General features: G+C 33.7%; 1 long non-coding RNA gene across 1 annotated transcript; it reads right to left on the bottom strand.

The window, feature by feature from the left end:
* Nucleotides 1–6171: 6171 nt before the first annotated feature.
* On the bottom strand, nt 6172–13203 carry LOC117131811. The gene is made up of 3 exons (XR_004455209.1): nt 12589–13203; nt 9882–9887; nt 6172–6183 (listed from the first exon to the last, which is right to left on the bottom strand). It is a non-coding gene; the product is annotated as an uncharacterized LOC117131811 (long non-coding RNA).
* Between the last annotated feature and the right edge of the window lie 3630 nt (nt 13204–16833).

The following is a 16833-nucleotide window of genomic DNA, read 5'->3' as shown; positions in this document are numbered from 1 at the left end:
CAGGATGTATTGCCATATTTACTGATACCTTATGCTTTTTGCAGGACCGTTTCTCGAGGACCCTGATTGGAGCAGGTGAAGAACGAGAGGGTGTGTATTACTTTACGGGGGTCACAGTGGCGCGATCTCATCGAACTGGAAAGGACAAATCTTCTTCTTCAGCACTTTGGCATCGGCGTCTTGGACATCCTTCCTACAATGCATTGTCTTCTCTACCGGTTTTAGATAATTTAGATTTTGATTTCTCTCCTACGGATTCTTGTGATACTTGTTTGCGTTCTAAACAAACTCGTGAGGTTTTTCCCGAAAGTTCTAATAAAGCAGTTGCACCTTTTGATCTTGTTCATTGTGATGTTTGGGGTCCGTATCGCACACCAGCCTCGTGTGGTGCTGTCTACTTTCTAACTATCGTCGACGATTACTCAAGAGCAGTATGGATTCACCTTATGCTCGAGAAATCTGAAGTTGCTACAATACTCAAAAATTTCTGTGCCATGAGTGTTCGACAATTTGGTCGACCAGTTAAAACTTTCCGTTCAGACAATGGTACAGAATTCTTGGTTTTAAAATCATACTTTCGTCAAGAAGTAATTCTCCACCAAACCTCATCAGTTGATACTCCACAGCAAAATGGTAGGGTTGAGCGGAAACATCGCCACATTCTGAATGTTGCCCGTGCCTGTCTCTTCCAAGCCAACTTACCTGTCACGTTTTGGGGCCAATCTATTCTCACAGCCGCCCATCTCATAAACCGAACACCCACTAAGCTCCTGAACGGCCTCACTCCCTATGAAATCCTTCACGGTTCTCCTCCTAAGCACGATACTCTACGAGTTTTTGGGTGCTTGTGTTATGCACAGCGTCGACCTCGCAGCTCAGATAAGTTCGCTGCTCGAAGTCGTAAGTGCCTCTTTGTTGGTTATCCGTACGGCAAGAAGGCATGGAACGTATACGATCTTGAAGATAATGTTTTCTTTACAAGCCGTGATGTCGTGTTCTTTGAAGACCAGTTTCCCGGCTTACCTGCACCGCAAGCTTCTCCTACAATGCCCCAACCCGAACCTATAACCGATGATTACCTATCCCTACCTTCCCCTGTTTCCAGTACACAAGATAACGTGTTACCCACGTCTCCTAATACTACCATTACCACCCCTTCTACTACTACTCCTACGCCGTCAGGCACTGAACCAATACAACCGGAACCCATGATACAGTCCTCACAGTCCCACATTGACGACGCGACTAACGCTACGGTTCCTTCTACCACAACTTCATTATCTGCACCTCCATCTCCTATTAGATCCTCACTCCCTTCTTCTGATAGTCAACCTCCTGCAGAACCACCTTCCCCTGGACTCCCTGAAGTACTCGGTCGTGGTCATCGCCAGCGCACACCGTCAGTTCTTCTCAAGAACTACGTGGTCAACACTGTCGAAAGTAATACACACACTCCCGTTCCTACCGATTCCTCTTCAGGTTCCTCTACGGTCTCAGGTAACAGTCTATACCCCATTGCCAATTATGTATCTGACCTCAAGTTCTCTTCTAGCCATAAGGCTTTCGTTGCAGCAATCACTTCCGCTGTTGAACCGAAGAGCTATGCTGAGGCTGTTGAACTTGAAGAATGGCGTGACTCGATGGTTGACGAGCACACAGCCCATGTTCAAAATGGCACGTGGGAAGTTACTGACTTACCCCCGGGAAAGAAGGTGATTCAGAGTATGTGGCTCTACAAAATCAAATATCACGCCAATGGCAAACCTGCTCGCAACAAATCCAGACTTGTCGCTTGTGGGAACCGTCAGCGCAAAGGCCTGGACTATACTGATACTTTTGCTCCAGTCGCGAAACCAACTACAGTTCGTGTCCTCTTAGCAGTTGCAGCAGCTAAACAGTGGGAAGTCCACCAGATGGACGTCCACAATGCCTTCTTACATGGAGATTTAGAAGAAGAAGTTTATATGAAACTTCCGCAGGGCTTTCAAGGCTCTGATCCTACCAAGGTTGCTCGACTCAAGAAATCTATCTACGGCCTAAAGCAGTCTCCCCGATGCTGGTTCTCTAAACTCAGTACTGCTCTAAAAGCGTACGGCTTCACTCAAAGCAAACCAGACTACTCTCACTTTTCCTACATACGCGGCAAAGTTCATCTTCACATACTCATCTATGTTGACGACTTCCTCATCGCCTGCAATGACATGTCAACTCTACAGAAATTTAAGAACTATCTGTGCGAATGCTTTCACATGAAAGATCTGGGCAAGCTCAAGTATTTTCTCGGCATAGAAGTTGCTCGAAATAGAGAAGGGTTCTTCGTGTCTCAACGTAAGTACGCACTGGATATCATTGCTGATACAGGGTTACTTGGGTGTAAACCAGTCGCAACTCCCATTGAACTCAACCACAAGCTCGCTCTCGCTAAAGGCACACCACTTGCTGACCCTGCACCATACCGCAGACTCGTCGGCCGCCTCATCTATCTAACATTTACTCGCCCAGAACTATCCTACTCCGTCCACATCTTATCTCAGTTCATGAAGCTTCCTCTTCAAGAACACTGGGACGCTGCTCTACGGGTCGTACGTTACTTAAAAGGGTGCCCATCTCAAGGCATTCTCCTTAGCTCGGTCTCTGATTTACAAGTTACTGCGTACTGCGATTCCGACTGGAGCGCCTGCCCTCTCACTCGCAGGTCCTTGAGCTCGTACATTGTCCTCCTTGGTACTTCTCCTGTGTCTTGGAAAACCAAGAAACAGAACACCGTCTCGGCTTCCTCGGCAGAAGCAGAGTATCGGTGCATGGCGTACACGTTACGTGAACTCAAATGGCTAAAGCGCATGCTCCTCTCCTTCGGCATTTCTCATCCTAGACCAATGCGCTTGTTTTGTGATAGTCAATCTGCCATATACATTGCCCAGAACCCGGTCTTCCACGAGCGCACGAAGCACATAGAAAATGATTGTCACCAAGTGCGTGATGCACTCGAAGAAAAACTCATCACAACGGAACATATTTCAACAAAGGAGCAACCGGCTGATCTACTTACAAAGGCCTTGCCATCAACTACATTTACTTATCTTCTGTTCAAGCTGGGGATCCAAGACATCTCTCCTCCAGCTTGAGGGGGGATATAGAGATAAGGATGACATATTATAGATAGAGATAAACTCATGTTAGAGTTATCTAGATATACTCAATCCCCTTAGTTATGGGATCTCATTACTTGTATATAAACTCCACATCGTACATGAATACAACACACGCTTTATACTCATTACAGTAGGTTTCATTAAACACTAAGATGTTGACTTCTTTCGGTTTTTGATTTGTCTGTCTGTTTACTATTTTCTCTATTGTCTGAAAGTCGCTTAGTTTATGTGAAAGAAATAGTTTTGTTTTTATTGACCACCAGTGGATCTTCTCGCATTTTCCTGCAAGAATTTTTGGATATCTTTTTTGTAAAATTGTCCATGTAAAAGGTTTCTTCTTCTTAATCTAAAAACAACACCTAAACACAGAAATCGAAACACACTCGGTTATAAAAGCTAAATTACATGCTACATATATAACAAAACAGTGGCACAATTTAAATAAAAATAGCAAAACAAATTTGTCAGCAACAAAGGTAACAACAGTAAGTATCGCAGGTATTACAAATTTTTTTAATGACTTATCTTTAGAAAAGTATTTGCGTTAGTTTTCATCCAATTTAGGCATACAACATTTGTTGCTCTGACTTGATTTATTATGATTATCATATACACAATTGTATGTCAAAATAGTTTAAAATGAAATATTACACATGAAAAAACTCATGATTTCTTTTTAATGGTGTAAAATGAATTATTTTTTATTAAACAAAAAATATATTTGTTTATTTAACTTGTTTCACATTGTTTAGTCTTTTTTTTAAAACAATTTTTTTGAAACACACATTGTTTATAGTCTTATTTGTAATAATTTATAACTCAAATGAGATAATTCATTTTTAACGTGTCTTGTATTGATCAAATTTTGTTTTAATATTTTATAATGGATATGAGTTAATATGTTTATTTATCATCTCATATTTATTTGTCAGTAAAACCCGTTGATAACTATAATATATTTTCGTATTCTGTATTCTTTTTGTTCTTCAAAAATATATAGACTTTTTATAATACTATTTTTAGATATATTTAGTAAATAAATAATAAGTACTCTTATATAAATTTCAAGCAGATAGAGATTTCAAAATAAATTGTTTTATATAATTGAGTGTTATATAAATTTCATTTTGGTAATTGTATATTAGTTGAGGGGAAAATTACATGTTTACCACTTTCATTATACGATTTTTCATTTTTGTGGAATGAAAAACATATTATGGAATGCATGACATTTTACGTGATGGTAAATGTATGCTTTATAAAATTATGTTATAAAATCAAGCTTTAGATTCGTGTAAATTAAGAGTTGAAGAAAAGAGAGATCAAGCTTCATTATTTCATGAAAAAAGAATTGAACATAAACGAAAGAAGTTTAAGATGGTACCTCTATGCCTATGAAATAAATGTTGGTACCTTTATTAATCATTTTCTTATTTTAGATGACTATTGTTAATGAAGAGAAAAAGTATAGAGTAGATTGTAGGTAAATATTGTTTTAGTATTTTGCATTATTAGGTAGATATATGGAAAACGACAGAACCATTAAATGTAATAATTGTTTAGGAGATAGTCTAAAATAAAATATTACACATGAAAAAATCATGGTTTTTATTTTAATAGATAAGATGATATTCTAAAATATGGTCCAAAATGAAATATCATAAATGAAATAATTCATAACTTTTATTTTAATAGATAAAATCTAATTTAATAGATAAGAGGTAGTTATGACAAAACAATTTCCAATATTGTACATTTGGGGTTGTGATTTAGAAATTATGATAACATGAATTTGATAGATTAGTATTCTTTTTAATTTTGTGATCAATATGTTGTATTTTTAAAATATAATTCTCAAAATTTCTATTTCATGAAAGTTTTCATTTTATAGAAAAATATGGTAGATTTAAGGTTGTGATTTAGAAATTAGGATGACAAGAATTTTTGTTGATAGATTAGTATTCTTTAAGGTTTTATGAACAATATGGTGTATTTTTAAAATAAAGTTCTCAAAAATTTTATTTTAGGAGAGTTTTCATTTTTTAGTGAAAAATATTATACATTTGGATTTGTGATTTAGAAATTAGGATAACAAGAATTTTATTTTTTTTATAGATGAGTATTCTTTTAAATTTTTTTGTTCAATAGGTTGTATTTTATAAATAAAATTCGCAGAAATTCTATTTTAGGAAAGATTTCCTTTTATGGAGAAATATTGTAAATTTGAAGTTGTGATTTAGAAATAAGGACAACAAGAAATTTTGTTGGTGGATGAGTATTTTATTAGGTTTTTTTTTTACCAATAGGGTGTATTTTTTAAAATAAAATTCTCAAAAATTCTATTTTATGAAAGTTTTCTTTTTTATAGAAAAATATTATACATTTGAAGTTGTGATTTAGAAATTAGGATAACAAGAATTATTTTTGATAGATGAGTATTCTTTTAGGTTTTTTTATCAATAGGTTATTAATTGTCTTTTTTAAATACAATTCTCCAAAATTCTATTTTAGGAAAATTTTCATTTTAATTGAGATATATTGTTGATTTGGAGTTGTGATTTTAGAAATTAAGATAACAATAATTTTTGTTGATAAATGAGTATTCTTTTAGATTTTTTGATCCATATATTGTATTTTTTAAATAAAACTCTTAAAATAGTATTTTTAGAGAATTTTTATTTTTATTGAAAAATATTATAGATTTGGGATTGTGTTTTTAGAATTAAGATAAGAACAATTTTCGTTGATAGATGATTATTACTTTATTTTATTTTTATCAATAGGTTATATTTTAAAAATAAAATTCTCAAAAAAATATATTTTTGGAAAGTTTTCATTTTTATAGAAAAATATTGTAAATTTGTAATTTTAAAAATAAGAATAACAAAATTTTTGTTAATAGATGAATATTGTTTTAGATTTTTTTATCATTAGGTTGTATTTTAAAAATAAAATTTTCAAAATTTTATTTTTGATTTTTTTTTATTTTTTTAGAAAAATATTGTAGCTTTGCGGTTGAAAGATAGAGAAGCTCAAAAGAGTGCTCAAAAGAGTGCTGGAGAAAGAGTGGTCGGCTTTTGGTAAAAGTGTATTATTGAAAACTTTGCATGCTTAATTATGCTATATACGGTTTTTAATTTTATTTATACCAATAGACTTATACTTATAAGAGAATAAGACCAAAAAGCACCTAGAAATTTAATGCAAGATGGCATTGTCTGTGGGGGAAGAAAGTGAGTAAAAATGTAACATCATAGTTTTGAAATGATTATCAGATTGCGTTGCTTGTTGAACCAATAAGGAGAATAAGACCAAGAACTTAGAGAAATTTATAGGGCTTGCCAAAAAAATATGTGGGGAAGAAAGTGAGTAATATTGCAGATTTGAAACAATTATCATATTCTGTTGTTCTTTTAAGTTTTGTAAAAGTTGTATTTTGATAAAACGACTGAAATGAAAGCGTGTGATAGGTTAGACAAAAATATATATAGGGTTTGAATACGTGATGTAAAAAGAAGATGATAATTTTTTATAATTTTATTTTTCGATTGATCCTAACTTCTATAGATCATTGATCCTAACTTCTATAGACCACACTTTTGATGACGTGGCGTTATTGGCACCGTCGAATCCTCCCTCTTTGGAAAACAACCGTGTATTCAAGGTTTAATTATGAAACCAAAGTTTCTCTTGTGCTGCAAGTAAACCCCTGAGCTCTCTCAATTGTTGCTTTCTGCGGTTGAGAAGAGTTTCATACCATCACCGCTTTCACACAAAGCCCCGACGGCCTAATCTTTCAGGTAACCATGTCAGACTTTTGGTTTTAAGTTTAACTCCTTTGTCCATCAATTGATCAGTTGATTTACATTTTTATCATCACTAAAGCATGGATTAAAGGTTAGTAGTATCTTTCTTCTTCTCAAGAAAAAAATATTAGGGTTGAATTAATCTAAATCTTCCGAGATCAACTTCCGAGTTAAAGTGATGAGTCAACTTCCGAGATCAACTCGACCACCTTGACTCGGTGAGTTCCGTCGCGAGCTAAGAAAACGTTATATATATATATATCCGTACTAAGCTCCTTCGCTCAACCTTTTCTCTCCCACGGCGGTCCAATTACCCGACGGAGACACTGCCGGAGAGAAATCAGCAGCTGAGTCAGCTTTAGTTCGTAACTCGGTCTAGTTATATAACCCTAACTCGGTCTAGTTATATAACCCTAACTCGGTCCGAGACATCTCTTATCAGAGACCAAGTTCAATATACGTCTTTGCCTCCTTCGCTCACGGTCTTGTCCAATGCCTTTAGAACCTTTGAACACGTTTGGGAAGAGATCATCTCGTTTGTTTGATTTCGTTCTTGATTGTTCTTTGTTCGATCTCAAATCCAAGTAGATTCAAGATAGGAATCGTTCGTACACCGATGCTAGCCGAGACGATTAGAACCAAGTGTTTGAGACGTACGAAGGTTGTCATTACAAACTACGCAGGGGTGTGATCGTTGGTTTCTACAACAAAACTCCACAACTCAAGTTCATATGCAGGAGGAACCTGATTCTCTCCATCAACATCGACAAGAACACTGAACGAGGCCTTCAGCTGTCAGAAGAGACTCTCAGAAGAAAAGGATCGAAGTGATTGACTTCTCAAGCCATGTTGATGTGGCGCTGATAGTTGTGAAGAGAGGAACGTTCAAGTACTTTTTTTTTTTTGCTAACTGTTCAAGTACATTTTCTGGGGCTTGGTTCATCGGCTGGATAGTTTAAGATGCCAAGATGTGTGACGCCAAGTAATGCTTAGGTTCTTCAGATTCTTTTTGAGAATGTGGTGAGTAGGTTTTTCAGTACAGCTTTTGACTGAATATTCTGAAATCAAAATAAATAAAAGCCTAAACCATTGTCATTAATGATGCTAGTGTATTTGTCGAACACCTTCTGCTTTTAATTATGCATATATTTTGATCGTTATTAACTTTTCTAACTTGTTTTTCCCTAAGTAGATGGGATTTAGCGATTCTGCACCCGATTTTGCTACTAGTCTCACCGCAGGAGAGTGGGCACTCATCGGAGCCGTGATCGTGATAATTGCTATTTGGCCTGGGATAGCTTACTGCTGCTGGAAGCGCGAGGGGATATCCCCGCAAGTCTTCCCCAATGGCGACATCGAGATGAACTGAGCATGGATCGTATTACTATCGATATTAGTATATTTATGATTTAGAAAGTTGTTTCGACTGTTACCGTAAAATTAGTATATTTATGTTGTGAAATAACAGGTTGTTATTATATTTATGAGATAATTGGCTGTTATGATTATAGGAAACAAAAATCTATATACATAGGTGAAAAAGAGAATATTCACTAAAAATGCTTTTAAATGAATATAGAAGAAAGTGTACAACAACACAACAGTCGATCCCTTCTCAACCCAACACCGCTACTGATTCTGCCCCCTTCAACGAGAGGGTTATCTGAAACTCCTCGAAATCCTGTGGCCGTACTTAGACCCGTTGTTACTACTAGATATCAGCAGGTATCCTCTGGTGAGCGCATCTCTACTGGATTAAATGGTGCACATCAGCCAGTTTCTGAATCCTCTAGGCAGTTCTTAACACAAACCATTCTGTTGATTCTCTCTGCTGTTTTTGGCTTTGATCTTCTTTAGAGCAGGTGGATTTTTATGTTGACTAAATATTGATAGGGTGTGTTAATAAACATTTGCTTCTCTTGACTTTGAACATGTAGGTAATTATGTAACATGCACATGGTTATTTATTTCCTTTGAAGCTTCTTATGCAATATGTCACGTGATTTGTGTGATTGGGGACAAAAAAAAGCAAGGAGTGGAAGCATATTTTCGAAGAATGATGAGTGTGAGAAGAAACAGCTCCGGATCGGTCTTGTTTGAAATTCTTTTCCTAGACATAAATTACAAGACCGTTGCTGGAATGAATCTGTGTTGACTCTATACAGTAAAACAGTGTATATTGACCTCATAAAACGGTTAATGCTGACTCATATCATCAAACAAAATATCTGAATTACAATTTGCATAAATTGTAAACTAACCCCACACTTTAATATTTTGTCTCATTAGCTTTATAGTTCTGTCCACATCAGCCTCAATTCAACTCCTCTTCATCTGATCTCTCTTTATTTTTCCTATAATAAGTTTTTTTGACATGGTCTATCAATATTCCCTTTATCCAAACGAAGGTTCAGCTTGTCTTCAAGCTTATAAGCTGGAAATGTCATCTTTGCTTTCCTCATACGAATCTATGACCACTCAGTACCGGTCCGGACTTATATGGCGCCTAAAGCGCACACAAAAATTATGCCCTTAAATATAACTAAACATTTAACTGTATTTTGAAGTATATAATCAAAATAATGCAATATATTATTAAATCTTAATTTGTTAACAAAAATAAAACAAAAATACAAAGAGATAAAATCATATTATTCATGAAAATAATATTTTACGATGAATATTGAATAACTAGAATATTAGGCCAGGTTAGTTACTAATCTTATTTTTGTAACATTTTCTATAAATAAAAACATAAATTGTATAATATAGCAAGATATGATAAAATTACATTAACATCAACGTCATTTTTGTTTTGAACAAGAAAAAAAGAAGAATGTAGAAGTTGGCAACTGATAATTTAAATCATTGTTATAATAAATCTTATATAAAGCTATTTTATCAAAAAATAAGAATAGAAAACAAATGACTATTTTGATCATTAAATAAATTATTTTGGTTGAAAAAAGAAGAGTAGAAAACAAAATAGGAAGAAGAACATTACTTATAATACGATCAAGGTTTGCTTAGTTAAATAATTTATTTAATAATATATGTGATAAAAATAACAAAATTTATTAAAAAAGGTAAGGAACAAAAAAAAAGTAATAAAACAAGACTGTTGTTCGAACTCATCACCTCATGACTTGAGGAGAAGGAAGTAAACCACCAGACTACAGTAATACTTTAGCAAACTATGGCGCCCTTATATTATATAGGAATTTGGGCGCCTAAAGCCCTGGCTTTATGGGCTTTAGCCCAGGGCCGGCCCTGTGACCACTCATGAGCATGCGACCCTTTCCATTGAACTGGTCCACAATTTGGCAACAACACAATGCTCATGTCCTCTCTCAGGAGGTAATATCGAAAATGTGTTCTTCCCAACATTATTTCCATCTCCGGAGTGGCAACTGGTCCTTTCTCTGGAGTGTGATACTGTCTTGGTCTAAGAAACGGTTTATCTTGACGACCTCGAGCAGCATTGTGATCTTGTTGTCCCACTGCAATAGTCTTGTCTGGAATCACAACGCTACGTCTCTGAAACCCCGAATTAACCTGAGAAGAGTTGTATTTGAACCCTGACTGTTTATCTCCGCTCATCACCTTACAAAATGGTGTACTCTCTGCATCTTCAGGACATCCAACTTATTAATATTGAAACCTTTAGGTTCCTTCATCTTTATAACAGCTACTGCATTACTTTTATGAAGGAATAAAAAGGCCACAACTCAAATCATCCAAAATGAAAGAAAAACAAAGATACAACTCCGGTGTACACATATAGATATATATATATATATATATATATATATATATGATCAACCAAGCTACTCGTCGCCTATCCCACCATCAAAGGAAGTCTTAAGAACAAAGATTAGAATCGAAGAAGCCATCTTGATAAAGAAACAGTTTTATCTATCTATCTAACTCTCGAGATGAAGGGCGCACAATATATGATAAAAAGATATATAGGCTTTTGAAACCTTACATAACTCTAATAATAATCAACTTATGCACGGTTACTTAGTCCAATACATAGTGAGCGTAGTGAGACCATTACCTGGGCCGCTTCGTATCAAGGGTTATACCAGGATTGTTCCAGTCTTCCCATACTCCAAACCGCTATAAATAGTAAGTAGTATGTGCAAAATGTCAGTTTAATGAGCAAATAAAATATCTCTCAAAACTAAACCGTTGTAAGAGATCTAAAATCTCAAAATAAGGACTCAGGTACGGGATTAAAGTTTGATATCAACCTTAAATGATGCCATTGTGTTTTGACTGTTGCCTTTGCCCTCAACTTTAGCGCTGTAAGTTCATTTCTCACTTCCAAATTACTCAGGCAAGCAACAAACTGGAAATTAACAAATGCAGAGTTACTTTCTCCATTGTTATTCAGGCAAGTAACTCGAAATGTTTGACAGTTCTTTACAGTTTGGCATTGATTCATTTGTTTTTTACTTCGGATTTCATTGCAAAGGAGCTGGGTAACACTTCATCAAGCAAGGAAGTATGTTGATGATGAAGAGTAGGAAGTTGCTGGCGGTCTGTCTTAAAGAACAAAGTGGAGGTTTAGGTGTGGGGTTGATAAGAAGCTTAACTCGCTTGGACGAAGTTCATGTTTGAGTGGGAAAATCTTAACGCCAGATACATACAACAGGAGGTCTTGGAAACATATATTATTCCATGTACACTGAGAATTATTTCTTGGAGTGGTTGAACTTGAAGGAAAGGCTGCAGGTTTATCTGAAGGATTGTGGCATCAATAATGCGCTGACCTCTGAGTCGGTGACAGTGGTAAGGAAGCAGGATGAGCATGAGCAAAATAACCTCCAATTTAAAGAGATAAGACATGATGAAAGGCAAAAAACAGAGGTGAGGCTACTTTCCCGTAGCTCTGGAGATAAAGAAGAAACGTCAGTGGAGGCTTTGTGGTGCACTTTTCACGATGATTAAAGTTACAACAATGGGAAGGAATAACTTGCATAAGGACATGTACAAAAGTATGGGGAGATGATGGGAGCCAAAGCCAAGTATATTCTTCCTAATAGTAATGGATCGGATCAACAAGGAACACACACTACCAGAAGGAGGAATCAAAAGTTGACTTGATCAGAAAGAGAATGTACAAGCTACTTGCTAAGTATCTAGGGAAAGAAACTGCTCCACACAAAGAGTGGATGGACTTCAAAGGGAGCTTGTGGCGTAAATCTCAACGAAAGTGTGCCCATGGCTGCCATGGAGGTAGCTCAGTGGTCTATTCTCTAAACTCTCGGACTGCAGGGGAGAGAAAAGACAAAGATCTAGGTCGAGTGGACTGTAGTGCGGATAGACAGACTGAGAAATGTTTTGTATTAGCATGGAAGAAGACTTGCCAACGTGGAGGAATCATGGTGACAAAAAGATTCTTCTTTCTTGATGAAACAATTGCAGGGAGGAATGTCTAGATGAAACTGCCATTGCAAAACATCTAGAAAAATCTGCAACTGAGATAGAAGATGAGGGATAAGTGTCGAGACAAAGAAGCAGGGCACTGTGAGCGTTTAGGAAATATTCAGGATAAGGTAAGGTGTGAGTTATTTTTCAATGTCTCTTTGGCTAGTAGGGTAACCAGGAGGAGTTGTTTGCACATCAGTTGGCAGTAAAAGTGTTGAAGATACAGGAAACAATAGTTTCTTTGAAATCCTTGCATCTGCTCTGCCTTACTTCACTTATGAGATGTTCCATGTGCCAAGACCACCAGAGATGACCTTCATGCTGCTTAAACAATGTTGTGATGGGTGTTGGGGTTACGGGAGTTACGGCTTGTTGAGACACAATGAAAAAAAAAGTCATCTACTGCGATTTAAATTCTCGTTCTTGGGTGAGAGAAAACATCAACTACAGAACATGCTTAGACAAGAGGAAGAACTGAGAAGTGAGATGGGATTCTGCCATAGAGTGGGTAAAGGCTTACTTCACTCAGTTTTTTTTTTTACTTCACTCAGTTACTGCAAGTTACACAGTGAACATATAGTGAAAGAGAGTTAGCAATAAATTGTATTTTTAAAATAAAATTCTCAAAAATTATATTTTATTATATTTTTCATTTTTATAGAAAAATATTGTACATTTCGGGGTTGTGATTTAGAAATTAGGATAAGAAGAATTCGATAGATTAGTATTCTTTTTAATTTTGTAATCAATATGTTGTATTTTTAAAATATAATTTCTCAAAATTTCTATTTCAAGAATTTTTTTTTTAATAGAAAAATGGTAGATTTGGGATTTTGATTTATAAATTAGGATAACAAAAAAAATTTGTTTATAGATACTCAGAGTATTTTATTTTTTAATTTTTTGATCTACATGTTGTATTTTAAAATAAAATTCTCAAATTTCTATTTCAGCAAAGTTTTCATTTTATAGAAAAATATGGTAGATTTAAGGTTGTGATTTAGAAATTAGGATAACAAGGATTTTTGTTGATAGATTAGTATTCTTTTAGGTTTTTTGAACAATAAGGTGTATTTTTAAAATAAAGTTCTCAAAAATTTTATTTTAGGAAGATTTTCATTTTTAGTGAAAAATATTATACATTTGGAGTTGTGATTTATAAATTAGGATAACAAGGATTTTGCTTTTATAGATGAGTATTCTTTTTAATTTTTTGTTCAATAAGTTGTATTTTATAAATAAAATTAGCAGAAATTCTGTTTTAGGAAAGATTTCCTTTTTATGGAGAAATATTGAAGATTTGAAGTTGGGATTTAGAAATTAGGACAACAAGAAATTTTGTTGGTGGATGAGTATTTTATTAGGTTTTTTATCAATAGGGTGTATTTTTAAAAATAAAATTCTCAAAAATTCTATTTTATGAAAGTTTTCTTTTTTATAGAAAAATATTGTAGATTTCGGGTTGTGATTTAAAAATTAGGATAACATGAATATTTTTGATAGATGAGTATTCTTTTAGATTTTTTTTATCAATAGTTTATTGATTGTGTTTTATAAATAAATTCTCCAAAATTCTATTTTAGGAAAATTTACATTTTAATTGAGATATATTGTAAATTTGGAGTTGTGATTTTAGAAATTAAGAAAAAAATATTTTTTGTTGATAAATGAGTATTCTTTTAGATTTTTTGATCCATATAATGTATTTTTAAAATAAAACTCTCAAAATACTATTTTTGGAGAATTTTTATTTTTATTGAAAAATATTATAGATTTGGTTTTGTGATTTTAGAATTAAGATAAGAACAATTTTCGTTGATAGATGAGTATTATTTGATTTTATTTTTATCAATAGGTTGTATTTTTAAAATAAAATTCTCAAAAAATATATTTTTGGAAAGTTTTTATTTTTATAGAAAAATATTTTAGATTTGGAGTTATAATTTATAAATTATGACAACAAGATAAGAAGAATTATTATTGATAGATGAGTATTCTTTTAGATTTTTTTATCAATATGTTGTATTTTTTAAATAAAATTCTCAAATGATTTTTATAGAAAAATATTGTAGATTTGGAGTTGTAATTTATAAATTATGACAACAAGAATTTTTGTTGATAGATAGATATTCTTTTATATATTTTGATCAATATGTTGTATTTTTAAAATAAAATTCTCAAAAATGATATTTTAGGAAAGTATTCATTTTTAAAGAGAAAGATTGTAGATTTGGGGGTTGTGATTTAGAAATTAGGATAATAAGAATTTTTGTTGATAGATGAATATTCTTTTATTTTTTTATCAATAGGGTGTATTTTTAAGATAAAATTCTTAAAAATTCTATTTTAGGCAAGATTTCATTTTTATAGAGAAATATTATAGATTTGTGGTTGTGATTTTAGAAACAAGGATAACAAGAATTTTTGTTAATAGATGAATATTTTTTAAGATTTTTTTATCATTAAGTTGTATTTAAAAAAAAAAGGTTTAAAATTTTATTTTTGAAAAGTTTTTATTTTATTTTAGAAAATATTGTAGATTTTGCGGTTGAAAGCTAGAGAGGCTCAAAAGAGTGCTCAGAAGATTGATGGAGAAAGAGTGGTCGGCTTTTGGTAAAAGTGTATTATTGAAAACTTTGCATGCTTAATTATGCTATATACGGTTTTTATTTTTATTTATATCAATAGACTTATACTTATAAGAGAATAAGACCAAAATACACCTAGAAATTTAATGCAAGATGGCATTGTCTGTGGGGGAAGAAAGTGAGTAAGAATGTAACATCATAGTTTTGAAATGATTATCAGATTTCGTTGCTTGTTGAACCAATAAGGAGAATAAGACCAAGAACTTAGAGAAATTTATAGGGCTTGCCAAAAAAATCTGTGGGGAAGAAAGTGAGTAATATTGCAGATTTGAAACAATTATCATATTCTGTTGTTCTTTTAAGTTTTGTAAAAGTTGTATTTTGATAAAACGACCGAAATTAAAGCGTGTGATAGGTTAGACAAAAATATATATAGGGTTTGAATACGTGATGTAAAAAGAAGATAATAATTTTTTATAATTTTATTTTTCGATTGATACTAACTTCTATAGACTATTGATCCTAACTTCTATAGACCAAACTTTTGATGACGTGGCCTTATTGGCACCGTCGAATCCTCCCTCTTTGGAAAAAAACCGTGTTTCAAGGTTTAATGATGAAACCAAAGTTTCTCTTGTGCTGCAAGTAAACCCTCTGAGCTCTCTCAAAATATTAGGGTTGAAATAATCTAAATCTTCCGAGATCAACTTCCGAGTTAAAGTGATGAGTCAACTTTCGAGATCAACTCGACCACCTTGACTCGGTGAGCTAAGAAAACGTTATATATATATATCCGTACTAAGTTCCTTCGCTCAACCTTTTCTCTCCCACGGCGGTCCAATTACCCGACGGAGACACTGCCGGAGGGTAATCAGCAGCTGAGTCAGCTTTAGTTCGTAACTCGGTCTAGTTATATAACCCTAACTCGGTCGAGTTATATAACCCTAACTCGGTCCGAGACATCTCTTATCAGAGTTATATAATTTAGTACGACCGTTGCTTGCAATTAGTTTTTTGCTCTGGAACATGGTTTTGTTATTTGGTTATGGTATCCAAATAAGACTTGCTTATTGATGTTTCAAAAGAAAATGAACACTACACACCGCAAGAGAAATATTTAGACTATAGAATAAATACTTGGGAAAGATAAATGCATACATGATATCCAAAGTATGTCTTAAAGAACATTATCAAACCCGTTAATGCTATCTCATATGTTTTAATTATTATTGTGATTGGATATGACAAAGCTTTCAGCCTATCTAACTACGGTATCAATCAAACCCTTAATCAGCTTGAAAAGCTATATATACACGTAAACAGAGATAAATTGATTTAAGTGTAGAACGAAATAAAACGTGCGTAAGAAATCAAAATATATGAGGATGATTGGTAGTTGAGGATGAGGATGATCGGTAGTTTCTCGAGGTTCATAAGCAGCTAAAATGAATAAAAAAACAAGCAAAAATATAGAAAAAATAAGCAAAAATCTAGAGAAAAATATGGACAGTAATAAAAGGGGTTTAGTGAAATCATCCCTAGAATCTATGTATAGCTCAGATAAAAACAAAATATACTATTAATTAGTAGCTGACTGATTTAGTTTCACAATTTTACATAGTTTTCTTTCAAATACCAATAGCTATACCATCACTGTCATTTATATTCATAATATCAAGTTCGAAGGATCCATGCTGCATCAAATATTCAGTTCATTTCTTTGTCGCCCACGGGTCCTCTATTAGTCTATATGATTCAAATATCTCTTACAAAACTTACCATTTTCAGTTTGGCGTTTATATCGATTTTAGGCATACAATAATATTTGTTTCTCTGACTTGATTTATTATG

The sequence above is a fragment of the Brassica rapa genome, chromosome A02 (assembly GCF_000309985.2).
Source record: "Brassica rapa cultivar Chiifu-401-42 chromosome A02, CAAS_Brap_v3.01, whole genome shotgun sequence".
Lineage (NCBI taxonomy): Eukaryota > Viridiplantae > Streptophyta > Magnoliopsida > Brassicales > Brassicaceae > Brassica > Brassica rapa.
The sequence above is the reverse complement of the archived record's forward strand: the minus strand, read 5'-3'. Positions and strand labels throughout refer to the sequence as shown.